The sequence below is a fragment of the Rhinichthys klamathensis genome, unplaced genomic scaffold (genome assembly GCF_029890125.1).
Source record: "Rhinichthys klamathensis goyatoka isolate OS25496 unplaced genomic scaffold, OSU_Roscu_1.1 h1tg000412l_1, whole genome shotgun sequence".
Taxonomy (NCBI): Eukaryota; Metazoa; Chordata; class Actinopteri; order Cypriniformes; family Leuciscidae; genus Rhinichthys; species Rhinichthys klamathensis.
The window spans coordinates 1,118,953-1,133,510 of record NW_026606912.1 but is presented as its reverse complement, the minus strand read 5'-3'; positions in this window follow the sequence as shown (position 1 = coordinate 1,133,510).

Below are 14,558 nucleotides of genomic sequence, written 5' to 3'. Positions count from 1 at the left end.
TTTGCCTCATAGTCTGCCTAATTATTGAAAATGTTTGTGTGTTTTCGTGATTATCATTAATTATAATAAGCATATAGGCCTACGGTGTAGCCTAGATCTAAAGAGGCATTTCAGTTATTGATTTATTTAGTGGGTCATATGACTGGCATACAAAAGAAAAGTGGGTCGCAGTAGGCAAAAGGTTGAGAAACCCTGCATTAGACTAATTTAAAAGACATAAATTATATTATCAAACTTAGTAAAAACAATAATGCATACTACAGAAAAGCAGATGAGCACAGAATATGAACGCAACACGTTAACTTAAGACAGTGGTATTAAAAGACCAAACTCAGGAAACACCATAAATAAAGCATACAGAAAAGCAATTGAGCAGAAAATGAACGCAACTCGTTTAATTGTAGGCCTACGTTAAGCATTTTCCTCTCATAGAAAACCAAGAAAACGCTTAATCAGGCTTAATGGACCAACAGTTATATATATATATATATATATATATATATATATATATATATATATATATATATATATATAAATTCGTTATACATTATTAATTAAACACAGGCAGCTGATTTATTTGCACTGAACACAAATTTGCTTTCTTTCGTCATATTCTGTGCTCATCTGCTTTTCTGTAGTATGCATTATTAGTATGGTGTTAATATCACTAAGTTTGATAATATCATTTATGTCTTTTAAATCAGTCTAATGCATTAAGCCATGTTAGCGTTTCAGAACATCCACGAGGAGGCGGGTTTCGTGACATCATCGCATACAATAGAAGTCCCATTTCATTGGCTAGGCCCCAACCAATAAAACGGCTCCTTCGAACACCCCCGCTCCCGCCCCCCTTCCGCTCTCACCGCCACTGAGTTACAAGTGCACAAATCAGTTTTGCACCTCATATATCGCGAAAAGAGTAGCAAAAGTCAAGGCGCGAAATTTGAACTTGCAGTGACAGATTTGAGAAGTAGCAAGTGCCAATTTGAGGTTGTACTGCGAATTTGAATGTTAGAAGAAGTGCAAATATATTTTACATGTTTGTGATTGTCATTGTATTTCTGTGAATGGCATTTTACACATTTGTGACTGCTTGTCTGCAGCTTCAGATTCAGAATACAGGTTTGTGACTATTGTCTGCGAGTGCAAATCTCAACATTAAAGTTCAGATTTTTATTTTACAGGTTTTCACATCGGAGCTGTGAGTGTAAATGTTCACATACAAGTAGGAATATTTATTGTACAAGTTCTCAAATTCACATCTACGTGCTCTCAAGTTTAGCTACTGATTTACCTTCATACATAAGCAACAGCAGTGTAGCAGATCTATTCCAAGACCTAAAATATCAACATTGCAATATCCATTACCATGCACTTTTGATTATTGATAATTTATACCTTTCAAATAAAACTTTACTGATCTCAGAAGGGAGTAATTAATTGATTTCAGTCGAATTATTAACCATCCTTTTGACAAAGTACAGTATGACTCTCAAGTATTCTTGCTTTACATAGGCCCATATAATGTGTGGGCATCAATGTATTAGTCTTTGAAACATTTATAACCCATACCTTGTCTCACTCTCATAGTGACAGACAGCACAATGGAATGTTTTATAGAAATACCACTGAACTATTCCATCCCAGCTGTACATTTATTCTCAGCTCTATAGCACACTCCACCAGGCTCTATGAAGAGAGGATGGCACAAGGTTACCTTTATGACCACATTTTTTCATTTTCTTTGGTGTTTGTCACTCATCTGTCAAAATATTTTTTTTTCAAAAGGACAGCCTTAAAAAGAAAGAATAATTACCACTCAATATTCAGTCATTTCATTACACAACTCTCTGGATTACTTGACTCTGATTGGTCAATTGTGGAATTTAGCGGTCAGATATTTTCTAATCTTGACTGTCGTCCAAAGCAAAGTAACTGAACCCGGCATAGAAGAACTATTTTGGGTATCCCCAAAGAACCTTTCAATGAACAATTGCTAAAATTAGAACAACAAATTTTCCATTATAAAAAAATCTTTTGTACATGTTTCCTCATGGAAACATAGATACCAATAAGGTTCTTTATTGGTATCTATGTTTCCATGAAGAAACATCACAAAATTTTAGCAATTGTTCATTGAAAGGTTCTTTGGGAATACCCAAAATAGTTATTCTATGGCATCACTGTGGAACCTTTATCTTTAATGCTGCATTTGCATTTGAACGAAACAAGGGAGATCAAGTCCACGAAAAGAAATCAAAGTAGTGCCAGGTTCAGTTACTTTGCTTTGGTAACATGCCATCTTGCATCTCAAGTCGCATCTTGATTGTAGAAAAAATAACCTCAGTATTATTTTTATTATTGATCTGTTCATCTTGTAGATATAGGTTTATTTTTTACATGTTGTCATGGATTTTTTTCTTAGTGAAAGTTTTATGATAATACAGGTTAAAATATTGGTAACACTTTATTAACAGTCCCTTTTGAACATTCTGTTGACTATAAGTAATGTTGCACCTATGTCAACTAACTCTCATTACAGTATTAGTAGACAAATCTACTTAATTTCTTCTAAAGCTTTATTGTGATGCTACCCAACAGACATTCTACTGACTAAAAGTAACTTTGCAACTAGATGTAAACTTATAACCCTATAACTCTACCAGTCTACTCGACATGTAGGTGCAACGTTACTTAGTCAACAGAATGTGTTAAAGGGTTCATCAAAATAAAGTGAAACCAAAATATAAAATCAATATTTCATGTCTATTTATTATTTATTTGGTTTTATTTTGTCTGTTTTGCTACATCTGCAGTTTTTCAGACACCAGGAGAATGATGGCTGAGGTTAGAGGTCAGGTACATTTAAAGTAAGATGTCTACTTTGCATTGATATCTTTTACCAAATGTAACATGCTGTAGTTTTCAAAACAAAGTAAATTTAGCGTGCATTCAAGCCCCCAGACAAATAAATCCCAGCTGAGATCTGTAACAGTTTGACACAAAAAGAGACTCATTAGGAAAAGTGGATGAAGGATAAATGAAACACTCACATCACAAAAACATCTTCAAAAACTAAAGGGGAATATTGATACTGTACATCTATTCCCCAAAAGCGTGGTTTGGTAAGGAAATTGTACTGTATGGTCAACCTGAATTCAGACGTTGCAGGCTTTAAATGATGACTGTATGAACTACGTAGAAAGCTTAAAAATTCTGGTCATACATTTGCAGGAGCAAAAATATAGGTTGGTTTGATGACATTTATTCAGTCGTCTCTATGGTGTTCTGTTTTGAGATTTCATCAAGCACCCAGGTAACATTTGAAATGAGTGGGCTTCATGCCTGCCTGATGACAAATTAGAGATATGACCTGAATAAAATATCAAAAAGTCATTTGATATTCCTCATCGACTAAATTAACATCATCAGCTTCATCAAGACATAAATGATTTCTCAGAGTAGAGTGGTGAGTTGATCAGCATTCAGATGAGTTGTTTATAAACACAACTCACCCATCCATGTCTCTGTCATGAATATGGATGAAGAGCAATTGGCTTATTCAAAGAACATTTTCAATCAAAAAAGGAAAAGAAAAATCCAAGAGACAAACATTGTGGGACTGATCCGATGATTTTTTCCAGAAAAGATTGCTTGCTTTATAGATTTGTTGTGTTGCATTCCCAATGTCTCCCCCAGTCCCCCAGAATTTCAAACATAACAGTTGCGTTGGAGCGAGGGAAGAATTGTATAGATAACAAGCCTTGGACAACATCCCTCGTTTATCTTATCAAACTATTACCAAGAGCAACATTTAAAAGGATTAAAATAAAAACACTTTTATATCTTTATCGTAATTCTGCTACATTCCCCTGTTGACTCACCAACTGTGTCAAGCTGACAGAATAATCCAGCTGGGTTTGGATGATTACACATATTTTAGGATTTTATTAACCATTTGAGGATACTTGAATATAATATTTTGCTCTCTGCTGACTGAAACCCGGCAGTTTGCAGTGTTGGAGGTAAAGCATTACAAGTAACTTGAGTTACGTAATCAGATTACTTTTTTTAAAGTAACGAGTAAAGTAACATATTACTTTTAAATTTACAACAAAATATCTGAGTTAATTTGTTTTCCCATTTATTGACCTCCATTTCCTTCAGCCTGATGCTTATTCATTTCACTTCTGTCAAGTCACTTCTGTCAACTTCTGTTTCAGTCAAGAACACACAGACAAAATAATTAAGAATTATTTGAATAGATTGCAAACAGGTTGATGTTCCTGAATTGAAATTTGGCGGTATGGCTCTGTTCAGGGAGTCCTCTGACCTTTCATGAGCACCATGAAATAGCAGAGAGTCAGAGGACAGCAGCAGCAGCATTAGGGAACGCTCACACAGTTTTAGACTGTGAGAGCTAAAATATCCCCCTGTGAACAGAGCAGGCAACATGACATAGCAAATGCCACGTTATGCATAAGGAGGAGCTGGGGAGGTGGCGGGCAGCAGAAGCGAGCAGCGAGCCAGCAGAAGCGAGCAGCGAGCCAGCAGAGCGAGCAGCAAGCATGTATGAGCAAGGTGAATGAGCTTTAAATAGGGCGCCTTGTTTGAGCTTTGGCCATTGAGCAGCGAGGGGGTTAACCAGCTAATGCGGCTCAGCTGGAGCAGATCAGCTGACGGGACAGTGTTGATAGCAAATAGCATAAGCAGCTGCTTGACTACCTGGCCTGCCAGAACTGACGCTGACGCTCAATTTTTGGCGTAAAAAGGGCCTTTATATTTAGTCAAAAATAGAATTTTTTTTTGTTATTAAAATCTATCAATCTCTTTCATGACCCTGTCTTAGTTTTGTTTTAACGGACTCTTGTTTTGAAGTGTCTTCTGTTCCCATTGTTTCTCGTTTTGAAGTGTGTTCTGTTCCCATTGTTTCTGTGTTTACTTCCTTTTCAGTGCCCTAGGCCACCTTGTTTGTCGCCATAGTTACCCTCATTAGTTTGTCATAGTAATTAATTAGCTACACCCTCTCCTTGTTAGCCTTGTTTTCTTTATTATTTAAACCTGTGTTTCTCTTGTTCACTGTCAGTCGATGTTTCTCTGTAGATTGTCTTTTTTTTGTTGTTATTGCTTTCCTGGTGTGCTCCAGTGCTGTATTTCATAGTTTACCCATGTTTGATTTACATCATTTTGTTAATAGATCTGCATGTGGATCCGCCTCATTGTGCTTTCGTTCAACCCAACATTACAGAGAAACATTGAGTAGTTTTTTGTAGTGATGGTGAAATGAAGCTTTGTGAAGCACCGGGCTTTCCCTCTCGACTGTATCGTAAAATGGTCATTACTCGAAGCTTTTCAACATGGTGCACACTAACGACATCTTGTGGTCAAAAGGTGGAAAAGTTGCCTTTCTGATTATTGTGTAATGGTGAAGTGCTTGTGAACTGGGTAGTGAAAGTGCTTGTGAACTGGGGAGCTGACATTTTATTTTGTGGGTAATTTAAGAAATTAGAGATTTTTATTAAGGAACAGGACTTGTTCAACAGTGTGAGGGCTAAGTATATTTCTTTTTTTTATTTACTACTACCCAAGGGGATGACAGTCGAAACCTGCTCAAGGGGTTCGTGCTATTTTTGACTCTGAATAAGAAGCAGTCACGTGACTGTGTTTGGAAACGAAGCTTCCGACATCACAGATCACGGGGTTATGGCAAAAGAATCAAGCTCCGAGACACTGCCTCATGTGAGATGTTTCGTTTTTTTATATACAAGCTTCGAAGCCTCTATGCCGAACGTCACATCACTAGTTTTTTGGACAAGTACTTTTAATACTCACACTACATTTTTTGGGGGGGATAATAATGGTACTTCTACTTGAGTATACATGTTTTCAGTCCTATTTCCACCTCTGGTTAAGGACCCCTAGTGGGCCCCGGCCCCCGGCCACAATCAATATCATCTGTTTCTGCTTTGAGACAAGACCCAGTTGTTCAATCTCTGATTCTGAGTTGAGAACAGACCATTGAACAAACACGAGGCTGTGACAGTGTTAGTCAAATCCCATTCGTTACGGCGAATTAAATTTTGATTTCCCAGAGGGCAGTTCTCTTTGAAGAGGTGGGCTGCTGGCACTGATGGCGACACGGAGAGATAGTCAGAGAAGAGAGAGAGAGAGAGAGAGAGAGAGAGAGAGAGAGAGAGAGAGAGAGAGAGAGCGATTAGCTCTGAGACATGGCATCGGAATCATGCTGCTGTAACAAACACACCAAATGACTGAAATATGAGAAAGCAAGCTAAGCCTACAGAGTAGCTTTCCAAAAAATATACTAATTAACATTCCATAGTTATACTACTGATGTTTACAAAAAACAGAACTTTTACAGAAATTATAGATAGTTATATCACAAGAATGATGCTTTGCCTTAGGACTCAAGTTTGAACTCTGAATCATTTTCCAGTCTTTCACAATCGTCTTAATCACTGTATTGCTACACATTCACTCTATTGCAAAATATCAGGGGACTGGCAGAGAGAGAATACTGTCAGTGTATATCCATATTTGAAAATGATTGCTTTATCCAAAATGTATCATGCTATAAAAGTTCCTGAATAACAAGTAAAACAAGCAAAGTAGTTGATGGGCCAATTTCTGACACAGTTCTGGCATTATGGGAATTTTACCAGATGTGCATTATTCACACACGGCATATAGTGCCTTTCCAGTGAAATAAGAATTCCCCAGCAAAATAAGCAATGTGAGAACAGATGTGTGCTTTTGAATCATGACTCATAACAGAGTTATGCAGAAAGCTCAGCAGATTTCCTCATAATTCAAAGCTCAACACATTATTTTATTGTACATTGAATTGTAATATATTTTTGGTCATTTTATTATACTTTCAGCAACCAATAAGTGTCCTACCCTGCACAGTATATTTAAATACTCCCACAATCAGCACAGAAAATATAATAAAGATTAAGGATTTCGACTAATGAATCAAGTTAACTTTAAAACCAATGTTCAATCTCAGAATGTATACACGGGATTGATACACACGTTCAGAATGCTGACTGACCAATCAGAATCAAGCACCACTAACATTTTTTGAATTTAGAGGAATGCCACAACCCTAAACAGCAACAGCTAGCATTACTATAAAAATGCATTTGTATTTATAGTACATTTAGTTTTGTAGAAATGTGTTACACGTAATCTGAAAATCCACAGTTGCGCTTGTCATGGAAGAGCAATATGATATGTAAGAATTTGTGGTGGTGTTAGGGGAAGACATAATAGTGTGTTTTAAATTGAACAAACTACTGTGAATTTTTAGTTTACGTGTAACACATTTCTCCAAAATAAATGTACTGTATAAATAAAAATCTTCATTTTCTTTTTGTGTACTACAGTATTGACTTTTCAGTAAATTTTTTACCTACTGTTGAAATCTATCTAAAAGGCTCAGTGTGACACACAAGAGCATTCAGCAAGACAAAACTGTTACTTTCTGAACTAGAAACGGAATAACACTTTCAGGTAGCCTATTACTGTAATTGGATTAAAATGGTAAAACACATATATAGGCGTACATTTAATTAACTGCCAACACATGTGTAGTACTTAACCAGATACTGACTGCTACTTTTGATTTGGACCCCTACTCCCTTTGTTCAGGGACTCATTATTCCATTTCTGTTCATCAAATTGTAGAATCTTTTTATGTTCATATAGCCTACATTTTTACACGTTAAGACATTTGTTGGAAATAAAAGAAGTTGAAAGTGAGTGGACATTTCTTTTTTTATTGATGGTATATTGTCACCCCCCTTATTCAGTTTAACAAATGAAAAGTCTCTTCTCAAAAACTTCTGGACTTGATGAATAGATAGTACAGCTAATTACAGCTATATTTTGTAGAGACTGATTCTTGGTTATTGTCTTACATTTGTGGTCTGACAAATTGCCATGACTGCAGACTGAGTGCTAGAAAACAGAATAATCAATTTTGAACCAATCAATAACAATTATGCAATGACTTCTGTTCAAACTGCCCATGCTTCTTTTTACCAATGATTTGTTTTGGCATCTCAACTGCAGTGAATTTATCTTGTTTGATCATTTTTTCCTCCCATTGGAAAAAGTATCTGTGGCCTGCCAAAGGTTTTGAGTTTTTGGTTTTATCATGTGCACGACCACACACACCATCAATCTCAAAGCTCAACCATGGACTTTTGTGAATCCATCAAAGTGAAGAGGATTAAGGCGGTGTTTATTTTATTTTAATGCTATACGAGCTAGTAGATGTATAAAAATAGTGCAGTGCAAAGTTCCCTTGGCAAAAAAAAACATTGCATCCTTTTCTGAATGAACTGAACTAATAATGAATGTCAAAATGTTAACCAATGAATGGGTGAGATTTCACCAGTTTAAAGAAATTCAACACTTTGGAAATTTCAAATACTTCTGTCACACTTTATATGAGGCATCTTTAAAGTCACCATGAAATAAAAATCGACATTTCCTTTTTTAATATGGAATAGGCCTATTGCAATTTACTATAAATGATTTGTCTGTGCACAACATACTTTTAAAATTCATGTGCCCTCATAAACTTTATTACAAATAACTTCCCCTCTCTCCTGCAGTGACATCTCTTCTCTGATGACGTGTTTACTGGCGTGAGGGTGGGAAAACCTGTCACATGAGATCAAAGCAATATAACAAACCAAGATAATCCAACAATCCAATCAATTCCCCATGGACAAAATCAAATCCTGCACACCATGATTCTGGTTCGAGAAGCCATTTCACTTTGGATATACGCAAAGACTATAGATATAGAAAGACAGTTCACTGCTATTACTTATGAATTGGAGAAACTGCAATGCGCAATATGGCAGAATACGTCCCGCCTTCTAAGTAAAAGAGCAAATCATAAAATCGCATACTGTCTGAGTAGGAATTTGAACTGACTTTGTGACCGTTAAAAAAGTATGTTGTATATAGTATGAATGTGTGTAGAATGTAATCCGGACGTATCCACCATGTTGTCATTATCATGTGACCAACCAGCATCAGTTGCGTCGCTTCGCCTCCAATCATAAATCCCCTCCCATGGCCTCATGGGATAGTATTGTCCATTGCGCCGGATTTGAATCCGATCGCTCAAACCACTTCAGGAGGTGGTCTGGGCCGCATTCCAGACGAAACTGGACAAGTGTAAATGCATCTGGTTGTTGAAACCACATGTGTGAATTTTACTCCTCCCAAAAATGCTAAAAAAATAAACGTGTGAGAGCGTACGTGTTATAGGCTATGTCATGTTATAGTCAGATATGACGGCGCTACTGCAACACGCATCACCTCAGCTGACCAGATGAGCATCTATTCATCAGTGAGTCTATATAGCCAACCAGTTCTGTTAAAAGTCCCCGTGAACCGGAAGTTGCAAACGACTTTTCTCCAGTGTTGTGACGTATTTCCGAGAGAAACGGAATACTAAATGAGGCAAAATGGTGGGCGTGGCTTTTTCCCCAACTAGCACCTGATTGGATCTAGAAAAGTAGGTGTTTTCATTCAGCCTGTCTACTGTCAGTTGGAGGGGTGTGATTACGGATGTTAAGAAGACGCCCAAACCGTGAAACCTACGTCATCAGGCAAGGTCCTCCAACGCAGAGGGGAGGGGAAATTTCAGATTTTGATTAATAGACTAGACGGATTTCAGAAAAATGGCCTTCTATAAGAAGTGAGGAGCATTTATGGGTACAAGTCGGGAACCGGCCTACTTTACATATTTCAAGGGTGCTGAGTCCCAAAAAAATGGTACCCAAGCGAAATTTTGAGTTTTTTACCTTCTAATTTGCATATCAAAATGGCCGCCAAATTGCCTATCTTGCTCAGTCGTTGGACCATTTTCCCCTAGTTTTTTTGTAAGTAGGCAATCAAGATGAGGAAATTAAGTTTCTAGATCGATAGTCAAGGGTCAGAGCAAAGATATAATGGAGGCAACTCATGATTGGCCACTCTCTAGCAACCAGACAGAGTACCCTAGCAACCATTTTGCAAAACCTATATCTCTGCATCAGAACATCGTATAGAGATGGGGGTTGGTTTATATCATTCACACTGACAAGCAGCCTTTGGAGTTTCATGATTGGCAGCTGTTAAGCCACTCCCTAGCAACCAAACAGAGTACCATAGCAACCATTTTGCAAGACCTATATCTCTGCATCAGAACATCATATAGAGATAGGGGTTGGGTTATATCATTCATACTGACAAGCAGCCTTTGGTGTTTCATGATTAGCCACTCCCTAGCAACCAAACAGAGTACCCTAGCAACCATTTTGCAAGACCTATATCTCTGCATCAGAACATCGTATAGAGTTGGGGGTTGGTTTATATCATTCACACTGACAAGCAGCCTTTGGAGATTCATCATTGGCAGCTTCCAAGCCACTCCCTAGCAACCAAACAGAGTACCCTAGCAACCATTTTGCAAGACCTATATCTCTGCATCAGAACATCATATAGAGATAGGGGTTGGTTTATATAATTCACACTGAAATGCAGCCTTTGGCATTTCATGATTATCCACTCCCTAGCAACCAAACAGAGTACCCTAGCAACCATTTTGAAAGACCTACACTCACCTAAAGGATTATTAGGAACACCATACTAATACTGTGTTTGACCCCCTTTCGCCTTCAGAACTGCCTTAATTCTACGTGGCATTGATTCAACAAGGTGCTTAAAGCATTCTTTAGAAATGTTGGCCCATATTGATAGGATAGCATCTTGCAGTTGATGGAGACTTGTGGGATGCACATCCAGGACACGAAGCTCCCGTTCCACCACATCCCAAAGATGCTCTATTGGGTTGAGATGTGGTGGGGGCCATTTTAGTACAGTGAACTCATTGTCATGTTCAAGAAACCCATTTGAAATGGTTCGAGCTTTGTGACATGGTGCATTATCCTGCTGGAAGTAGCCATCAGAGGATGGGTACATGGTGGCCATAAAGGGATGGACATGGTCAGAAACAATGCTCTGGTAGGCCGTGGCATTTAAACGATGCCCAATTGGCACTAAGGGGCCTAAAGTGTGCCAAGAAAACATCCCCCACACCATTACACCACCACCACCAGCCTGCACAGTGGTAACAAGGCATGATGGATCCATGTTCTCATTCTGTTTACGCCAAATTCTGACTCTACCATCTGAATGTCTCAATAGAAATCGAGACTCATCAGACCAGGCAACATTTTTCCAGTCTTCAACTGTCCAATTTTGGTGAGCTCTTGCAAATTGTAGCCTCTTTTTCCTATTTGTAGTGGAGATGAGTGGTACCCGGTGGGGTCTTCTGCTGTTGTAGCCCATCCGCCTCAAGGTTGTGCGTGTTGTGGCTTCACAAATGCTTTGCTGCATACCTCGGTTGTAACGAGTGGTTATTTCAGTCAAAGTTGCTCTTCTATCAGCTTGAATCAGTCGGCCCATTCTCCTCTGACCTCTAGCATCAACAAGGCATTTTCGCCCACAGGACTGCCGCATACTGGATGTTTTTCCCTTTTCACACCATTCTTTGTAAACCCTAGAAATGGTTGTGCGTGAAAATCCCAGTAACTGAGCAGATTGTGAAATACTCAGACCGGCCCGTCTGGCACCAACAACCATGCCACGCTCAAAATTGCTTAAATCACCTTTCTTTCCCATTCTGACATTCAGTTTGGAGTTCAGGAGATTGTCTTGACCAGGACCACACCCCTAAATGCATTGAAGCAACTGCCATGTGATTGGTTGATTAGATAATTGCATTAATGAGAAATTAGCCTTTCGCCGAGCCCCGCCCCCCTTAGTTACTGTTGCTACGTCCGACAAACAAATGGTCAAACACGACCAGCGCGACAGATTGCCATGACGAGAAGAGGTATACCCGTGCGTGTCAGTGACCTTTTTTGGAGCAATACCTCCGCGATATCCTCCAGATCGAGGCAAAAGGGGTTACAGTATGCAGTGAAGGGATATATTCAAAATATATAAAAAAAAAAAAAGGCTATAATGCTTACTGTAACGACCTGTACCTCAAATGCAACCAGCACGGCCTTGAAGAAGATTTTATAAGCTGGTTCAGTGGCCAATTGTTTGGAGTTAGAAATATATAACTTGCGCTGCATATTTAACTTAGTAATTTTGCCTCAGATACAGGATTATACATTCGCTTTAACAAGTAGGTTGTTCATTACCACAACAACCACTTGCGTGTCATGCTGAATGTGATTTTTGTGTTTAAAAAGTAACTAACGTTATACATAAGAGACGGAAAGATGCAGATAACCATACATTATTTAAGGTTATTTCTATTTGTTACGATATTGATATATGAACTGATGTTGTCAAGTAAGCTTCATGCTTTCCCCGTTGCGAACTTGCTCTCCTCTAAACTGTAGTCTACAGGTGCTGCACTGCTAGTTGACTGCTGCTCATTTCCCCCCGAAAATATCATGTTAACAACAACCCTTTAGAAAACGTAATTCCTTCGTGGATCCTCTTGATCTGCTTTCTCCATGTTTCTTTGACTAATCTCAGTGTCTCAGTCTCACACACGCTGCACGCGAGTTAACCATGTTCGACACATTTAACTGGGAGTGGGGCCGTCCACACTGTTTTATCCATTGTCGGCTTTGGAAACGGAAAGAACACAACTCCTCCAGACAATCTCTCGGAGTACCTAGTGTCCGATTTACAAACGCCGTAGGCACACCGCTTCACCATCTTGCTTGGAGTCAATGTTTGACGGACCTGCTCACATAGTAACGGTTGCTATGATGTGTGATTGGACAATGGCCGTTTTGGGGGAGGGGCCGGCGAGAGGTCAATTGAACAGGTGTTCCTAATAATCCTTTAGGTGAGTGTATATCTCTGCATCAGAACATCATAGAGAAATGGGGGTTGGCTCTTTTGACTCATGCTAGCAAAGAGGACTTCCAACATGCTACACATGCTAGCTGTGAATAGCTACATGCTATTAGTGATTAGGTAAGTGCTAAATCATGCCTAGAACATGCTAAGAACTCTATAAAAACTCCATAGTAACCATCTGTGACAACTACCAACCACCTTGTAACACCATAGCAACCACCCATAACACCCTAGCAACCACCCATAACACCCTAGCAACCACCCAGAATACCTTAGCAACCGCCTAGCAACACCTTAGCAACCACCCAGAACACCCTGGGAACACCATATCAACCACCCAGAACACCCTAGCAACATGCTAGCAACCACCCAGAATACCCTAGCAACCACCCAGAATACCCTAGCAACTGCCTATCAACACCATAGCAACCACCTAGAACACCCTAGCAACTGCCTAGTAACGCCCTAGCAACCACCCAGAATACCCTAGAAACTGCCTAGAAACACCATAGCAACCACCTAGAACACCCTAGCAACTGCCTAGCAACCACCTGAACAACATGAATAAGCCATATCTCAGCACCAGAACATCGTACAGACATGTTTGTTGGCTCGTATGCAATTTTGCCACTGCAAGCACCACTTCACATTTTCTTCAGGAAATGTACAGTCTAGGGAATGCTTTGTTTGCATAAAAAAAAATGAAATCTCAGACAACTTGCAATGGTGTTTTTCTTAGTTATTATGTAATATGGAATACATCACATATCATATATACACTGGGAACATTTAAGAGTGATATTGATTGAATATTTATGTCGGCCTTAAAAAATGACACAAATAATGCCTAATTTCACCTTAAAAGTTGGTATTTTGCATATATACTGTACATAAAAAAGACAGTGATCCTCCATTATATCTTTGCTCTGACCCTTGACTATCGATCTAGAAACTTAATTTCCTCATCTTGATTGCCTACTTACAAAAAAACTAGTGGAAAATGGTCCAACGACTGAGCAAGATAGGCAATTTGGCCGCCATTTTGATATGCAAATTAGAAGGTCAAAAACTCACAATTTCGCTTGGGTACCAGTTTTTTTGGATTCAGCACCCTTGAAATATGTAAAGTAGGCCGGTTCCCGACTTGTACCCACAAATGCTCCTCACTTTCACTTTTTGGGTACATCCCATCTAGACTATAAAGATTACGAAGCCAAAAATTACGTTCTCTCTTATTGCGCTGTCTTTGATTTTGAAATTAGCTGATGATCAATAAAATGCAGCAATATGCAGGTGACGTGCACTCCATTAAATCTGCAGCGGGAATTGAAGATCGGATTTATATCCGTTTTGCAAAAACACATTTATGTGACCAGGTGTAAATGGAATCGTTTTGATAAATCAGATAGCTATCCGATCTGAGAAAACGCATGAAGTGGCCAGGTGTAAACAGCCAGGCTATAGAAGAAAAGACTTTTGCACTATCTGCTTCATGCCGTTTTTATTTTTAATCAAAATAACTTCTCTGAAGAGTGTTTACTGGCACAAGGGCGCAGGATCAACTTGTCACTCGCAAACAACAACGATAACCATTAACGTTAATTTCACACAGAGTAGGCCTAGGCCTATAGCCTACAGGTTGT